Genomic DNA, 17,936 nt, shown 5'->3' on the forward strand with positions numbered 1-17,936 from the left:
GATACCATATTCTTCTCAATTATTTTAAGACCTTGAGTGTTGGTCCGACCGGGGCTCGAACCCACGACCTCCTGCACAACAGTCCAGCGCTCTATCTATTGAGCTAACTGCAAAGCAACCAAGCAAGTACAGTACGTTCCGAACGTCGACAGACCATGACAACGTATGCAAATTTGCAACTGATGCATCTATGATACGAGTTAAAGATTACCACTGTACTTTGTTTGTCGCTTAAGTTCAATAAATTATCAGAAGAGAAAGAAAGATAAAGTTCGCTACACTTTTCGAGAAATTGTCGGCTTCTTACAAAACAGTTGGAAATCGATTTCTAACCATTAGCATGGAAACTGGTGTCTCTAGACCTCACAGAAGATCACAAAAACATATCGATAAGGTAAGCATATTCCTCATTACTAAGTATTATGAGAAATCCAGCTTATGTAGTGTAAACATAAGTCTATTAGCGACAACGGTCCTTCTTTGTTTCATTCTCACCCGGACAATCAGTTCAGTTGATCACCAGCAGTTGTTATTGGTGACAAGCACGAATCGTGAAATATGATCGTGTAAGAAGTAATAAGTTGGGTTTTACTTAAAGTCCAAAGTCTTGAGAAACTAAAAGATGCTTCCTAGAGGGCATTTAAGAAACTAAGCTATGATTTTGTATGTACTGATTGTTTTGTTCTTAAGTATCAGTAAAAAGACGGTGAATTGTTTTGATACCGCTGCAAGTATTGCTCAGAAAAGGTTTCGGGGAGATTATTGGCACTTTGAGGCAATACTTTGCAGAGCCGGAATAATATTAAACCATTGCTTTTCTTATATTCAAAGTGGTAATTGTAGGCTTCACAATAGGTTTGGAGGCACCGAGATGGTCTCGATGGGGTTAACCATTGGCCGTAAAACGGCCAAAAAAATTAGCCATTATGCGCTTTAAGAGTAAAAATTAAGAAATTTTAACCGCCAGTCGTAAATACAAATTAACCGTAAACATTTATCTGGTAACCACAATGGAAAGACATTAACTGTTAGCCGTAAACTGGCCAAAATGTTAACCATTAGCCGTAAAAGCGATGACTGTGCGTAACTGTGCGAACTCTACAGAGAAATCGCTTGCACCCCGAACAGATTTAGGATGGATGCATCTCTCTGCTGTCAAGATCCACATTGATTCAAAAATTTGTTCTAGAGTTCCAATTTAAAAGCTTCTTTGTTTGCAACACTGACCCTATTCCGCGGCAGATTTGTGCCACAAAGACGACAGTGTCTCGAGATATGAAATGTGTTCATCCAAGCTGTTAGCCTGATCTGAAATTTACAATGTAAGCTTTATAAGGTCCAATAAGTAATTTTCCTTTTATTCTAAATTGCCCGACCACAACGTATAGTTAAAATTTTTGGCTTACGTGATACTCCGGCGATGGATCTGGACAAAGGGAATCCGCTTAGTAGTTTGCACAGTAACAGACTTTCAACATCCGTGAACTCGAACAAAAACCTCGTGCACTCGATTGAAATCGAGACAGATTGAAAGCAAACATATTCTAGTTTTTAAAAAGACTTTTTTCAGGAATCAAAAATGTTATATACCTGAAAACCTCAACTAAAGAGAGGTTATTCCTCAATCGAGCGCTTTGCAGCAAGCCCCTCCACCCGACTTTTCATCTGAATTTTTCTGTCTCGTCATCGCGGCCGCCATCAATTCTTAGCTCGATGTGTGTAATAGTTTGTCTTCTGTAATTTTGCAAAGTTTCATAGGATGTGGCTGAGGAACAAAGTCGCTAGAGCTCGAATAAAGTAATGAATGGGTTTCCTCGAGGTCCCACCACGACACCTATATTGGTGACGTCATCAAGTATCCAGAAATGGCTATGACCCAGACTGTTTGATGAAGTAAGACTTTATGAGCGACTCAGGGATCAAATCATTTTGTGACTTAATCTGTGACCCCCAAAACAGAGGAAATAGAAAGAGAAAATAACTAACCCTACTGTTTTATCTTGCCCTGGACACATCACATACTCGTACCAGGTGAAGCATCCAAAAAAATGTCAAGTACATACATATCATCTCGATGAAGTAAGACTTTATAAGCGACTCAGGGACCAATATATTTTGTGACTTTATCTTACCCCAAACAAGAGGAAATAACAAGAGAAAATAAATAACCTTTACCCAGCTTTCTAGAATTACATTAGTGTTTTTTATGCGTCCTTTTGGTGGATCTGCTTTATTAACAAGGCCGCTCCATTTAAACGGATTTGCCTGGTTCGTGTCTTTGATATAGTAAGACTTTCAAATATTTTATGACTTCATCTGTGACCCCCAAACAAGAGGAAATAGCTTACCTTATTATTTTCTCTTGCCCCAAACACATCACACACTCGTACCATGAGTAGCGTCTAAAAAATGTCACTTAACAACACCTAACTCACACCCTGCGAATGTTATTCACTTGCTTCCCAATGTGCGTACAAATCGAAAATAGATATCTTACTTCTAATTTGTATATGAGCAAGGTGATTTTCGCAACTTGTAAAAATCCCCTGATGAAGTTACACAGCTTTTTCGCAATCTTAGTTTGTGCAGTGCTTCTCTCTATGTTTTATATATGAATTAGAAAGCCAGACCCTTTGTCGCATACGAGGGTGTCTAAAGGCGTGTTTTGAAGCAACGGAGTTAAGTTGCAATGGGTGATTTTGAAGGATAAGGGTTTATCACAAAAAGGGAACGATTGAACATCATATGAGTTCACTAAAGAGATGTGTATGTGTGCGTGCGTGCGTGTGTGTGCATTTCCTTTTAAGTTATACTATGTAAAGCCGAACGAACGAAAATCCAGAAATTATCCTGAGGGAGCATTAAGAGTTTGCTCGAGAGCTAATCAGAATGTATGTTAAGCAAGACAAACCAAGCTCCGTACTAAAGGAATTTGACTTGGCAAATTAAACTTGTATGGTAGACACAAACCTTGATAACCTTAAGGAATTATTTAATAAAATCTTCCTTTTGTCACTGTATTGCTATTTTCATGTCTCTAACAATGCAAGCTGTTAACTAGTTATGGTATTAGTAAAACTAGAAAGTTTTTTGTGAATCTTAGTAAAGAATAGGGATTTCGAAGGGAAGGGTTGTTGTCAAAAGCCTTGCAAGAAACAATTTGGGATTAGAACACAAAGTGCAGGTAAGGGGGGTGGTCAGTTTTTAAATTATCAGGTTAGTGCAAAATGTTTTTCGCTCAGCAAGACCAGTGCCATCTGGCTACTTGCCCCAGGGTGCTGGAGGGCAATGAGAATGCTTTTCACTTGACTTGTGGTTGCTCCAACCCTAACTCAACAGTAACCCTAACATCAAAATGCTGGAAAAGGTCAATGGAACTGAAGTGATTTCTGCAACACCAACCCTAACCATAGGTTTAAGTCGAGACTCGCCATAGCTGTCTCCTGAGGGTGTCAAATACCTTAGTCAGGTGATTTTAATTTTTTTCTTAAAAGTTTTTTCGATAACTCATATAATTTCATTGAAGGGAAACACAGCTTCTACAGATGTTGTGTCTAGTGAGGGTGGCACACTGAAAATGAATGGCGTTGAACTTACATGGCCCCCAGAAGCTGTTGACGAATCTGTGACTATCAAGCTTACATTACAAAAACCCTCTAAGTACTGTAGGATGATATTTCAAAGAGGACTCGAAAATGATCTTATTTTTGGTGCAAGTGTTATCAATTGCCAGCCAAGCGGCCAAACATTTAACAAATCTTTGACTTTAAGAATCACTTTGGACAAGTATATGGACAAATTAAAAAACCTGTTGGTACAACATAGGAGAAAAACCAGAAGTAAATACATCATTTGGAAAGATATCACTGAAATATCTACGTTTGACTCCAGTAAAAACGCAGTGAGCACAGAAATTAATGGATTTTCGCTTATTGCTGTGCTGTTGGGATCGATTTGGGTTCATTCAAAAGAGCTTGTGGCGCGGCTTAATTTAATGTCTTTCAAATATACGTTGTAGTCACTGCACAGAAGCAATTTTCAAAATAGTCCTTTCGACGAGCTCGCTCTCGTTTTCATGGGCCAAGACGTCTAACAGGAGAAGTATTACAGAGAACACAATGAATCTTTTTTAACAAAGCTGAAGAGTGATGGGTTTAAAGAGCTTGGATCTGCGGTTCAAAAGCAAACAAACTATATTTACAATAAGGAAACCCTCAATGTCTCCATCCAACTTGGATAGGACTACCAACCGGCGAACAACCAGTGGAAGAGTTGGGAATTAACCGTTGAGTCGTCGGTATGGTGGAGTACTGGACATGCAATTAAGTTGCCGCTTCAAAGTTCCCGTTCGAAGGACTGAGATTCTGTGTGGAAAGATTCGTGTTCAAGGCCAGTATGGACATGTGCGGGAGGACCACTTCTGTCAACTGGGTAAGCTTCAGTATCAGAAACTCTCCTCGATCTGAGTCTCATTGATCGACTAAAAAAACACCTTTCGCCAAATATTAAAAACAATTATTTCATGGTCTGAGAAAGCTAATGTAGTTTTGAAATGGAGTAAAGTGGGTTCCCATACGGAACATCTAAGTTTTCGTGCATACGCAGAAGCTGCACCTCCGAACGGTGCCACGATACTACCGAGTTAAACCTCTCTACAGTTCAGGTTATTTCTCGGTTTTGAGCCTAAAGTTCTGTTAAACACTATATGCTTCTAGTTTGAGGAAAGGAGGCATTTGGATGTAACTGTTTTTGATTTTGCATTGTTAGTCACAGTTCCAGGCAACAAAACTTTTTATCTTTCAATCAGTGCATTTTGCTTTGTTTTGTTTTACGATAATTAATCTTGTTTTTTTTTTTTCATGTAACTGATGATTCATTTCTTTTAATGCTTGAGGATCAAGGTGATATTTCCCAATGCTCTATCTAGAGGCATTCTATTTCAACCTGAGAGTAATCGTGAGTAACCATCGACACTATTTGGGTACTTTCTTCACGATAAAGAATTCTTGTGTGATTCCTCTACAGATATGTGTAGCTACGTGAAAGGACTTCTTGGAATAGAGAACCTCATTTACAACCTTCAGCCCGTAGCCCAAAAACTTGGGTTGTTGACAGAAACGTGGAGACAAGTTGCCTCTTGTTGGCAAGATGAGGAGAAACAGCTGGAAGTTGTTTTGATGAGTTGGAGGGAAAAGGAAAGGGATAACCCCAACCCTGCGTTTTTTGAGGGAAAGTCTTAGAGACTTGGAGCCTGAAGGTAAGATGTCCGTGAACTACAGAACATGACAAGTAGTGACTGAAATATTTCGTGGTGCGCATAAATTTTTAAATCAATCCTCTTTCTTAGAGAGATTCTCTCCATCTTACCAATCCAAAATTACAATCATCGTAAGCTGGTAACAAGGCAGAGTTGAAGAATTTTTTTCTAAAGTATCTCTGCCCTGCGGGGCCGTGATTCCTACATTTGATCAGCTAATTGTGCTTTCTGTATACAGCGGTCCCGTGTCCTCTCCAGGATACTTATACCAGGACACCCATGAAACACGATTTGATTACATGGATACTTTTCAAAGATGGAGCGTCAAGTAGCTTTAAAATCTCCAAGTGGCTGTCACCGCTCTTCTGGGTTAGTCAGTTTCTCACTCAAGTGTCGACTTTCATCTCGGGGAAGCTGCGTCGTACATTACCCTAAAATTCGCCTGCTCCATCCCACAGTGTGTGGCTAAATAGTAAGCTCGCGTTCCCTTACTAGGTGCTTGACAGCCTTCCATTTGATATAATGATCAAAATTCTTGTGAATCATCTCTGATAAGTTACTTACTAGTCCGCCCTTCCCCCGAAAAAATGTTGCCTGGAATCTGTGACCATTTTGTAAAACCTGACAACATTGAAATGAGGAAAGGGGGAGATAAATAAAAAAAAAATGCCAGAAAGTGCCAAGCCTTTTGGCAATCATTTCAGTCATGCATCCAGTTCATCTCAACCTAATAATGCGTTCATAATGATAGGGTAATCCTTTGTTTCATGTATTGTGGAGTGTTGGTCAAACTCTCGTAGCTACCAGGTGAGGTGAATTTGTTTTGGAGCACTGTCGTTCCTAATCTTTAAAATTCCTAATTACATTATACATTTGATAATTGTGTCCCCAATTGGAGTCAACTAAATACATTGACACATGAATAAAGTTTTATTATTATTATTATTATTATTATTATTATTATTATACATACATTTTTTCCTAAGTTTTCAAAGAGGAAATGGATAGCTTCGCGTCAAAACCTTGCCGCATGAAAGTCTCAATAACCGCAACTGTACCATTTGAATAATTTTCTAGCATACAGAGTGAAAGAAAGAGGACAAACGCACATTAGGCACCTAAGGGAACTGGCAACCACGATCCATCGTTTGGACCACGAGGATCGTGACATGATGAAGTACTTGAGCAATGAGATCAAATATCTCTGTGGATCCGTTTTCCGAGACTGTTGCATTGAGATAGCAACTTCTAAGGGAGATCTGGAGTTTGCAACTTCAATGGGAAACCACTACGATATCGTTGTTACCCACAGCAAAATTTCCCAAGAGGTTTCCAGGCAATATCACGAGAAAATTCGCTTTTCTTCTGTAGAATCCATAACAGACAATTTCCTCTCTATTGTCCCACATCTTATTCAACCCATCAAAGAGATCTTCAAAGATGAGAGTGTACCGCAGGTTCGGAATGGAATGAGAGGAGTTACTGAGGAGATAGTTCTCACAAAAAAAGTTCAGAAATTCAAGATGCTGTAGAAAAGAACAACTTATTCAGGCTTTTCACAGCAGTAAGCAACATTCTTGAATGTTTTTGCCACAACAATAATGTTGGCCAGTATTAAATTGCAGATGACGAGATACGCGAATGGGGTAGCTCTGTCATGATTATCCGAATGTCGATAGTTTTGGGTAAGTACTTTAAAACGGCCGGATCTGATGCGCTGAGGTTGCATGAAAGATTACGCATCATTTCGAACCACTTGAAAGACATCATGTCAGATCGAATGGCCTTTGAAGGAACATTCTTCAGTGATTTCTACAACGTTACATTGATCCTAGTAGCGTTTGCCAAATTTGATCCGTCACGATTCTTGAGATTTGAACTGAAGGACTGTAGCAGCTCAGCAGATACTGGAGGCAACGACGTGTTGAGGTACGATAAGTCAAAAGAAATCTTTTCGCAGGTTTTCTGGACCAGCAAAAAGTCCGAGGAAGAATTACAACTGGAAGCAATTGCATATGTTCACATTGGTGGAAAGCTTCGCCGAATAGGAGCATTTGAATCAGAGATCACACTACCAGTCCCCACCGGCGAAGTCAACGAAAGACTTCCAAAGGCCTCTTTGCCCGTTGTTGTCAAAAGAAAGTATGGCTTTGGTGGAAGCATTCGTGTGACTCTTTATGCAACGCAGAAGGAAAATGTCCGCAAGGCCTTAGAGTATCTAAAGCAGGAATTGGGCGAAGAGGTGGTTGACCTAAGAAAAGAGAAGATTACATCAAGCCATCTTAAATTACGCAGCTCTGCAAAAGCAGGTACTGTTTTCAGACTGCGTTTGATCCCCTAATGGGGATCAGAAACGATTGGTCTTGACAGCCGTGACTTCATAGCCCTTGCCGACTCGAGTGCAGGAGGCGCCAGTATGCCTCATGTAGGAACAGCAGGTTAGAAAATATTCCTTTGCTGACCAGTGGTAGTTTGCATGGCTAAAGAGGTGTGAGGGTCCGTATCTTCTACAACCGAGTTACAGCTTTGTCGATATATTATATGAAGCTGACTAAACTACAGTGACAGTTGTAAAAGACTTATTAAATAGCTATGGAGTAAGTAGAAGTTATAGCTGCAGCGATAAAAAAGGAAAAAAAGCCAAGTCACTAAATACCCCTGCTGCAATACCCCTCATTACTGTCAATCTTTCAGCTGAGGCCCATCAACTGTTGGCTCCACCTACACCAAGCGACTTACGGGCTGGCAGTTCTGACGTGAGTAGCTTTATCATGGATCCATCACATGCAGAGATGGTACAAAGACATCTAAACGAGCAGCGAGGAAAAATTGGTGAGAAATCTCAGTATTCATATTGAATTTTCAAAGGAAATTATTCAGACATTAACCTAAAGATGAATCAGAAGAAAGCCCTTGGCAATATTCGTTAACCATGGAGAATTATCCCATTACAAGCTTTCTCTGTTTTGATATTTTAATCTTTGAGTTGTTTTATTTATTTATTTATTTATTTATTTAAGGATTTGTACCAAGTACTGGAGCAGAAACAATAGGACATGGGACCCCTACGAGGTTTAAGCTCCAACAAACCCACCCATCCCACCCCAGGGGAGGACATCCATCACATAGTAATCTCGTGCGTGGGAATTAACGTCTCCTACCCCTAGCCCTGCAGGAGACGGGACCTCCATTTATTCGTCCCTATCCGAGAAGACTAGAATCTTTCCCTATCTTACTTATGCAAAGAAGATGTATTGGATAAAGAGACGAACTCTGCTCGACATAGAATTATCTTTCCGTTTGCGACAGTGAAGTATGTACTCTTTACAAGCACTTCTACCAATTTTTTCTTAATCAAATATGGACGATATTTTGCCATTTTCAAGTCGTTTCTTGGAAGCTATCGCCGTTACAAATAGTATCCCGGAAGTCTAAAGGTAGAACAGGTAGAAAATATCACAAAATGCAGTACAAAGTTTAATGCAAAGACAATTTTAAATACCCACTTTCAATTTTAACTCCTGTTACAGAGATCCACTATCACCAGAGTTTTATGAAAGGCCACGTTTGCGTGGGAGGAAAGAACACTAATCTTAATATGCAGATGCCAGCCCCGATTGCCAGTCAAAGGTACGTTTTAGTATTCTGATGTTAATCAATTCAAGAGAGAATCCAAACAAGCGTTTTCTACTCAAATGGTCTGCGTCCCCCCTCCCTTCCCCCCTTCCAAGAGTAATTTCAGATCTATTACTCTTATTGCTCAGCTGTTTTGGTAAGGAACGAATAGCCACTATACATAGGTCTAGGACGGAAAGTGTTACTAGATAGCGTTGGTCGATTTTAGACCCCCTTAACATCTTGGAAAACGAGGGCCATGGACGCTACTGATTCTTGAGTCGCTTCCACCGTGTTAAATACATACATACATACATACATACATACATACATACACACATACATACATACGTTAATTGACCACTCCTCACAGGGGCTTTTTAGGCCAACAACCACCCATCCCACCCAAGGGAGGACATCCACCACACAGTAATCTCGTGCGTAGGACATTAACGTCTCCTACCCCTTAGCCCTGCAGGAGACGGGGTCTACGGTTTATTCGTCCTTATCCGAGAAGACTAGAATATCTATCAATTTCTTTATTATAGAAAGGTAGCAAATTCTCCTCGCTCATTTTAAGACCATAAGTATTGGTCCGGCCGGGGCTCGAACCCTCGACCTCCCGCATTACACAATCCGGCGCTCTAACCAATTGAGATAACCGGGAGGCCGTTGGCTCATGTTGCCTTTTGTATGTAGCCCAGATGTTGATAGAACCCAACTATTATCTAAGAGGCGAGGTTCGAACTTCGTTGAAGCCTTAAATGGTTTTGGGATTTTTTTTCTGCGATTTGTTTCGATACAGTTCACCTGTGAATATCATCCGTTATCCATTCACTTTTTTAGAAATCTAATGATAGCTTAACAAGATTAGCCAATCAAAACATGGTCCGTAGTGATGATCATTCAAGAGAACTTCTCAAGCAATGTTCCCTTTGAGAGCCATTCATTATCACAGCCTGATCCTTACCACTGTTGATTGTGATCCGCATTTCTAATTATTTTTTTGCTGACAAAAAGCGAACACACTTTAACTAAAATGCAAACATATCATGTACAGGTGTTTGGAGGCTGGTCCAAGTACTGCTCCAAAGGGGAGTTTAACTGCGGCCTCAACTGATGAACAAGAAAATTGGGCACATGCCAGTTGATAAATGTCAAAGGAAAGCATTCGGACGAGGAGAACACATTTCATCAATATGGCTGTATACATTGTATGACATGATTATCTTCTCGCCATCCGCCGCTCGTAAAAAAAGAATTTTTGTTTGAATGCAACTATCCCAGGTGTCTCCTTACCAATCGCAAGTGATAAGTTGCTAAAAAAAGTAAGACTGGTGCCATCAAAGTTGACACTAGATGAATTCAAGAGTGATTAATGGCTTCTACCACTGAGGCGAATCAGTACACCTTACGATGCTTCTTTTTAAAGATGTAACGATTCAAATACATGACTGTGAATAACGTCTCTGAGTTACAAAAGTCGGTTGCAAGTCGATCAAGCTGCCCCATGACCGACCTCTTTCCCCTGTTTCCCTTTCTACAGTTCTCCTTCAAGTTTTCTTGGGCGGCCTCTCTTTCGTTGGTTGTCGGGAGTCCATCGAATGGTACCTCTAGGCAGGGCTTGCGGAGTACATGACCGATCCGCTTCCATTTTCCTCTCTAGACCTGGTGTTCATTACCGTTTGCCTTATGCAAATAGTATGATAATATACTCATAAATGGGTTTGAGAAGCACTTAAAAGTTAAATGGGAATATACTTCCCGATTGGGCGTAGCATTGTTTGTATTTAGACATCTTCTGATATAATAATTAAGAAACATTAACTTCTAATGCTGAGCAAATTGGCTTAATTTTGCGCCAGGCCTCGCGCTGCCAAACACTTCTCTGCCCAATCTGCATTTGTGATAATTGTTCATTTGTGATCATTTGAGAAACGCTCTGTTTTAGAAGTGCGTCATACAAACAGTTAGGCAATAAGTTTATTGTTTAATCTGCTAAACGAAAAATGCTGAAAGCAAAAGTTATTTTGTTTGTTTGCGGAGTATTTCACAAAAGTTAACAAGTTTCATTAAAATCGGTTTAATCGTGTATTAAAAAATCTGGAAACTTTCCCACACCATGAAACAAAGCTTTTTTCATTCCGTAGTATTACTTTGCACTTCCTTACTGTGCATAATTTCAAACGTGATTAGGGCGCACGCAATAAAAAATGGCAGCTTTTTCTCTATGGTCGGAGCTCACCAGAGAGGTAAATAGTTATTTTCTCGCAAACGAACTCAGTGACTTTTTTCGTTTCGTGGAATTGAGTATTGACTTCCTTTTCGTCACATAAATACAAACCAATTATCAGTGTAGGAGAGAAACAATTTTCAGACACGTGAATTTATCAAGCACTCGAGAATTAGTTGTCGTGTTGATATAGGAATTATATGAGTATCTACAAGATACTGCTGCTGCTAAACGAGTACCTGCACCCCCCTCCTTTTCTTAATTTCAAAATTTACTCTTCTTTAAGATAAACAGACAACAGGTAACGCTTGACAAAATCTCAGTGCACGTTCTATTTGAGGGAAATAACGTTAAGTGAAACCTTTTTTTTCTGTGTGGCATGGCCTCTTTAACACAAGTGTTCAGTAAGTTTCAACAGTATTCCATGCATGATCGGGCAACCAACACCAAATCACAAAAGTCGTTAAACGGTTTAATGCCGCTTGATAAGAAACTATTGACGATAAAAATGAACTGTAAAACACGACGTTTCGACCGTGCTTCGGTCATTGTCAAGTGAATGGAGTGAAATACAGTAAATATATGTATATATATATATATATATTTATTTTATATATATTATATATTATATATATTATATATATTATATATTTTTTACTCTAGTTTGAGCACTCTGGCATGGCTTAGACGATACCACAAAGGTTGGGTCGTTTGGGGTGACCTTCTCGGTTCTCCCCCATCCTAGCATTAGCACTACACTGATGAGGCCCAGAAGGCCGAAACAGTTATAAGCTTCTCGGCCTCTTGAGTTAAAAGGCTCATGAAAAGTTTATTTTTCTTGCTTTTGCAGCAATTGGTCAACATGGACAGCCAGGAAAGTGAAAATATCAGCCAGTTTACTACCGATAACTCGACAGCGAATCCAGGAGACGTCGTAGACGCAAGCGTGGTAGAAGGTTCACAGTCCTGGGACGCAGACGTGGAAATCGAAATCCCTGAGGTACTGAAAAATCTGGAAAATAAGGGTGTGAAATTTAAGGCCGTGCCTTTTTTGAATGCTCCTAGTCAAAGTAAAATCACGAAGGATCGCTCTATTTATTTTAGCGTTGATACAATCGTCACATCGCAAATAATTCTCGAAGCTTTTGACGCGGCAGAAATCGATATTGACGCTATCACCGGAATCCAGAGAAAGGCGTCCAATAGATCTTGGATCGTGACTTTTAAGAGCCGTGCAGCTAAAGAAGCCGCTCTTGAAACACCTTTTGTCGTGATTGCCGGTCTCAAAGTGTTCTTGGGCGACTGCGAAAATCGTTTGGTCCTCGTCAAGATCCATGAAGCCCCCGCTGAACTACCCGACACTGCCGTGATTGGCCGACTCAGCCACTACGGTCGTGTCCTTTCATTTCGGCGCGACAAAATTGCACAACATATCGAGAATGGAGTAAGAACGGCTCGAATGGCGCTACATCGAACTATCCCTGCCAACATCAACATAGCTGGTGAACCTATTAAAATATGGTACCCAAATCAGCCAAAAGCTTGCCGGAATTGTGGAGCTACTGACCACATGGCCAAAGACTGCTCTGCAGTCCGTTGTTTTAATTGTGAATGCCCTGGGCATCGAGCTCAAGAATGTAAAGACTCGCCAAGATGTTCCGTTTGTTTAGCGGACAACCATTCCATGCCTCAATGCCCCTTCCTGCTCTTCAGCGCGAACGTCGATAGTGAGCCAACGCCACCTAAAACTGAAGAGGAAAAGAAACAAGAGCGAGCCCAGCGCGCCAAGGAAAGAGAAGAAAGGCAGAAAAAACTACAACAACAGAGAGAACAACAGCGACAACAAGAAGAACAACAGAAATTACTAGAAAAGCAGAAACAGCAAGAACAACAGAAACAACAAGATCAAGAGAAACAACGAGAACAACAACGCGACGAAGGTAGAAGAGAACGACCAAGAGAACGAAGAGACGAGCGAGGGAGGGACGATCGAGAAGAACGAAGAGATGACCGGAGAGACGACAGAAGAGAGAGAGATAGAAACGATCGAGATTATTATCGCGGCCGCGATGACCGCGATAGATCTTCCCGCCGTGACTACTCTGGCTCCGAAACTGATGATGATGGATGGGAGAGAGCTAAACCTAGGAGAAGGCGGTACAGATATTAATTTTTTATTTATATTCAATGAGTAAGCTTAAAATAATTTCTCTAAATGTGCGAGGACTCGGGTCCTCCAGTAAAAGTCGAAAAATTATTCAAGAATTAAATTATTCAAACTGTGACATAATCCTTTTACAAGAAACACATGTCTCATGCAAAAAACAAGCGGAGGAATTCGAAATACTCTGGCGCGGCAAATGTCTGTGGTCCTTCGGGACTGGCAGGTCTGGCGGTGTTGCCATCATCTTTTCTCTAAACTTCCCAGGCAAAATTATCCGTTTTTTGACCGATTCCGAAGGAAGAGTATTGAGCTTACTCATTGACTACTATAATTCTAAACTAAATTTAGTAAACATTTACTCTCCCAATACTATTTCGGATCGTAAAAGTTTTTTCTCTTGTCTGCACAATTACTTTCTCCGCCAAAGGGATCTAGTGATCGGGGGAGACTTTAATTGTGTAGACAATGTCCTAGATAAATTAAATTGTTCCGCCATCCTATTGTCTGATCAAAAACTTCTCCGATCCCTTTGTGCTGACTTCTCACTTACAGACATTTGGCGCAAAAACAACCCGCGCAAAGTAACTTTCACCTGGTCTAACAAAGACCATACCCAGGCATCTAGAATTGACCGCTTTCTCGTCGCTAAAGGCTTAACCCTAGTAACGAAATGTAATATTCTTCCATGCGTATACGACCTATCCGATCATGACTTTGTAAAAATTGAACTAACGACTAACCCTTCTAATCACGGTCCTGGAATTTGGAAGTTCAACAGCTCTTTACTCTCAGATGTAGAATTTAAAAACATTATGTCAAAATCGATTAACAACTTTAAGCTTAAAATCCCCGAATTCGCCTCCCTTCGCGAATGGTGGGATGCTCTAAAAATTGAAATCCGCAAAACAAGTATTTCATACTGTATCCGTAAACAGAGAACAGCAAATGCCAAAAGAATCCTAATTACTAAGCAATTAACCCATGCTAAAAACGCTTTACATTCTAATCGCTTAAATAACCCAGGTGTAATTAGCGATTTGGAAAGCCAATTGTCCTCTCTAATCTCGAAAGAAGCCGAAGGAGCTAAAGTCCGCTCCCGAGCACAATGGTTCGAAGAAGGCGAGAAACCAACACGCTATTTCTTCCGTCTGGAGAAAAAACGAGCTGACATGAATAGTTTTGAATCTTTTTTTGACGAGAACGGTGTTCTCAGAAATTCTCAAAATGATCTTGAAAGAATTTTAACCAATTTCTACAAGAATTTATTCACCAAAGATCCTCTTGATATGCGAATTCAAACTGAAATAATTGACGACCTCGAATTTTCACTGACTGATTATGAGCGCAATCTATGTGAAGGCCCTTTTTCTAATAAAGAATTACTTACTGCATTGGAAGGCCTTCAGACCGGCAAGTCACCCGGTTCTGATGGTCTCCCAACAGAATTTTACTCGTGTTTTTGGAACGATTTGAGCGAATCTCTCCTTTCTGTTTTGAACGAGGCCTTTCTTGCTGGCTCCGCCCTCGCGGATAGCCAGTACGAGGGCCTCCTACGACTCATCCACAAAAAAGATGATCGACGCCTCGCAAAAAATTGGCGCCCAATTTCCTTGTTAAACGCTGACTACAAGTTAGCATCTAAAATCATCACTGAACGATTGAAAAAAGTCATGAACTCCATCGTGCATTCAGACCAAACGTGCGGCGTGGTCGGCCGCACTATCTTTTCAAATTTGGCCTTACTTCGTGATGCCCTTGACATGATTGACAAAACTAATGAACCAGGTATTCTCATTTCCTTAGATCAAGAAAAAGCTTTTGACCGAGTTGACCACGAATTCATGATGAGAGTATTGCGTAAATTTGGTTTCGGCCCCTCCTTTTGTGGGTGGGTCGAACTATTTTATTCTAAAGCCTTCTCTAGAATCATTGTTAATGGCTCCCTGTCCCCCCCTGTCCACTTAAGAAGAGGGGTGAGACAAGGATGCCCATTATCTCCTCTCCTTTATGTGCTAGTTTCAGAAGTATTATCAACGCAAATCCGTAATTGTAAAGATATTGAAGGTTTCCTGCTCCCCGGAGCAAGGGGCCTTCAATATAAAATATCCCAGTACGCTGACGATGCTACTTGCATCTTAAAATCCGAAAGATCTCTTTCTTCACTTCTCCGAGTCGTATCAAAATTTGAACAAGGATCTGGCGCTAAACTGAACACGTCCAAATCTGAAGCAATGTGGTTAGGAAAATGGCGAACTAGAATTGAATCTCCCTATGGCCTCAAATGGGTCACTAAAATGAGAGTGCTTGGTGTTTACTTCTCAAACGGCCTCGTCAATGTCGACGACGACAATTGGCGGGCCAAATTAGACAAACTAAGTTCGGTTCTAAATCTTTGGAAACAAAGAGACCTGTCTTTTATCGGTAGAACCTTAATTGTAAACACTTTAGGCGCAAGCCGTTTATGGCACGTTGCTAAAGTCATCCCCCCACCCCGTTGGGTGCACGATAGCTTTAAGTCGATCATTTGGCCTTTTATCTGGAAAGGAAAAATGGAAAATGTAAGTCGCGATCGCTGTTGTGCGCCCCCATCCTCTGGGGGCCTCAACGTCGTTAATTTTAAAGCTAAGTGCGCTAGCCTGCGCCTTTCTGTTTTTTCCAGTTTAAGAGATGACTTTGGCACATCCAAATGGCATTACCTAGCTCGATATTTTTTAGGACATAAGCTAACTATTCTAGATCCCCGTTTTTCTTTTCCCACAAATTCTGGCCCGTCTTCCTTCCTTCCTTCCAATTACTACCGGCTTTGTTTAGATAATTTCCGTACCTTGCATCAGAAAACTGGTGCCTTACCTGATTTACTCACCAGTAAGAATTTATATCTTTTGTTGCTTGACCCCGTCTGCGTTGCACCCCGGTGCTCCGGTTTTTGGGCGTCTGCTATGGACCGCCCCATCAATCTTTGGGCCTGGGTGTGGCGCAAGTCTCGCCTAAAGCTAATTGAGAACAAGAAGAACGATCTAATTTGGCTATTGATCCATAGAATGATCCGCGTAAGATATCTCCTAAAGTCTTGGGGATACATCAATAATGACAAATGCGCGATCTGCGGTAAAACAGAAACTATTGAACACTGTTTCTTGGGATGTCCCAGAGTTGTGAAAGTCTGGGACTATTTCTCTCCCCTTTTTCGTGTTCTACTCGACTCCCCCTTCTCTATCTCCCCTACCTCTATCTATTACCCCTTTTCCCTAGACCAATCTACCACCAGTATATCCTTATCTAACTTTCTCAAGGCAACCATCATATATTGGTGTTGGCTTGCCAGAAATAAAGCTACCTTCGAAGGTTCTCTTTTGAGCTCCAACGCGATTATCGACTTAATTAAAAAAGATGTCCAACTCAGAATTCTTAGCAGCGACACTGATACCTTAAGGAACTTTTGGTCTTTTAAAAACGCATTTTGTTCGGCCGATGCTGGTAAACCTGTCTTCTTTCCCTCTCTTGCTCCCCCCTGAACCTTTGTATATAATAAAACTTGTTAAACCTCGCCCATGAGGGGTCCTTACTCCGGGCTACAGGCCCGCGCGCTGCTTGCGCCCCACATGGTCGGGACAAAACTCTTTGTAAATAGTAAATAGAACTTTGTTAGCTCTTACAGATGGGCGCTTACTCCGGGCTGTTATAGCCCGTGCGCTGTTCGTGCCGCCTGTAAGAGAAAATGTCATTAGTTAATGGAGACCTGTAAATACTTAAGTAACTCATAATTTAATTCGAATACTTTAATCAATTAGAATTGTAAATAGATATCATTGACGAAATAAAACCGCCTGGTCTCCAGGCTTTTATATTTAAAAAAAAAATAAAAAAAAAAAAAGTACTGTCTGCAGTTAGATATAGCTCTTTGGCATACAAAGCTTTGCTTTCATGTCCAAATTGAGCACTCTATCTAGGATGAGTCATTGCCGTTGCAATTGCGCATGCTCGCTGGTTTACTCTAGTTTGAGCACTCTGGCATGGCTTAGACGATACCACAAAGGTTGGGTCGTTTGGGGTGACCTTCTCGGTTCTCCCCCAACCTAGCATCAGCACTGCATCGATGAGGCCCAGAAGGCCGAAACAGTACTGTCTGCAGTTAGTTATATATATATATATATATATGTACGAAATATAAAAAAAATTTTTGCAGGTGTAAACAAACAATAAAACTACAAAGAAAGTGCTAGTAAAAAGCTAAATAAAGACCTTAGCACGAATTGAATCAGACTGTACATTGAGAGCAGGTCTTAGCTTGTGAATAAAAAACATCTCATTATTTAGCTTTTACTAGCACTTTCTTTGTAGTTTTATTGTTTGTTTACACTTGCAAAAATTTTTTTATATTTCGTACATGTATATACACACATATTTACCGTATTTCGTTCCATTCACTTGACAATGACCGAAGCACGGTCGAAACGTCGTGTTTTACCGTTCATTTTTATCGTCAAAAGTTTTAAGAAACCCTTGCTGATAAGAAACACATGAAAAATATTAACATTTGAAGCAGAACATGTGCCATGCCTGATTTCAATTGCGATCTTTCTTTTAGCATGGTTTGATCATGTGGCATAAACAAACATCACGTGACGATTGCCACACAACAAATAATTGTATTCCTTGATTTACGG

The 17,936-nt window shown here is 40.6% G+C and overlaps 1 pseudogene across 1 annotated transcript; it reads left to right on the plus strand.

The window, feature by feature from the left end:
- Positions 1-340: 340 nt before the first annotated feature.
- LOC148724569 (uncharacterized) lies at positions 341-10,752 on the plus strand (annotated as a pseudogene). Its single transcript, XR_015990638.1, has 7 exons — positions 341-394; positions 3,527-4,431; positions 5,026-5,257; positions 6,335-7,695; positions 7,952-8,089; positions 8,788-8,887; positions 9,933-10,752. The product of XR_015990638.1 is annotated as an uncharacterized LOC148724569 (transcript).
- The last annotated feature ends 7,184 nt before the right edge of the window (positions 10,753-17,936 follow it).

The sequence above is a fragment of the Stylophora pistillata genome, chromosome 8, assembly GCF_964205215.1.
Source record: "Stylophora pistillata chromosome 8, jaStyPist1.2, whole genome shotgun sequence".
NCBI classification, from domain to species: domain Eukaryota; kingdom Metazoa; phylum Cnidaria; class Anthozoa; order Scleractinia; family Pocilloporidae; genus Stylophora; species Stylophora pistillata.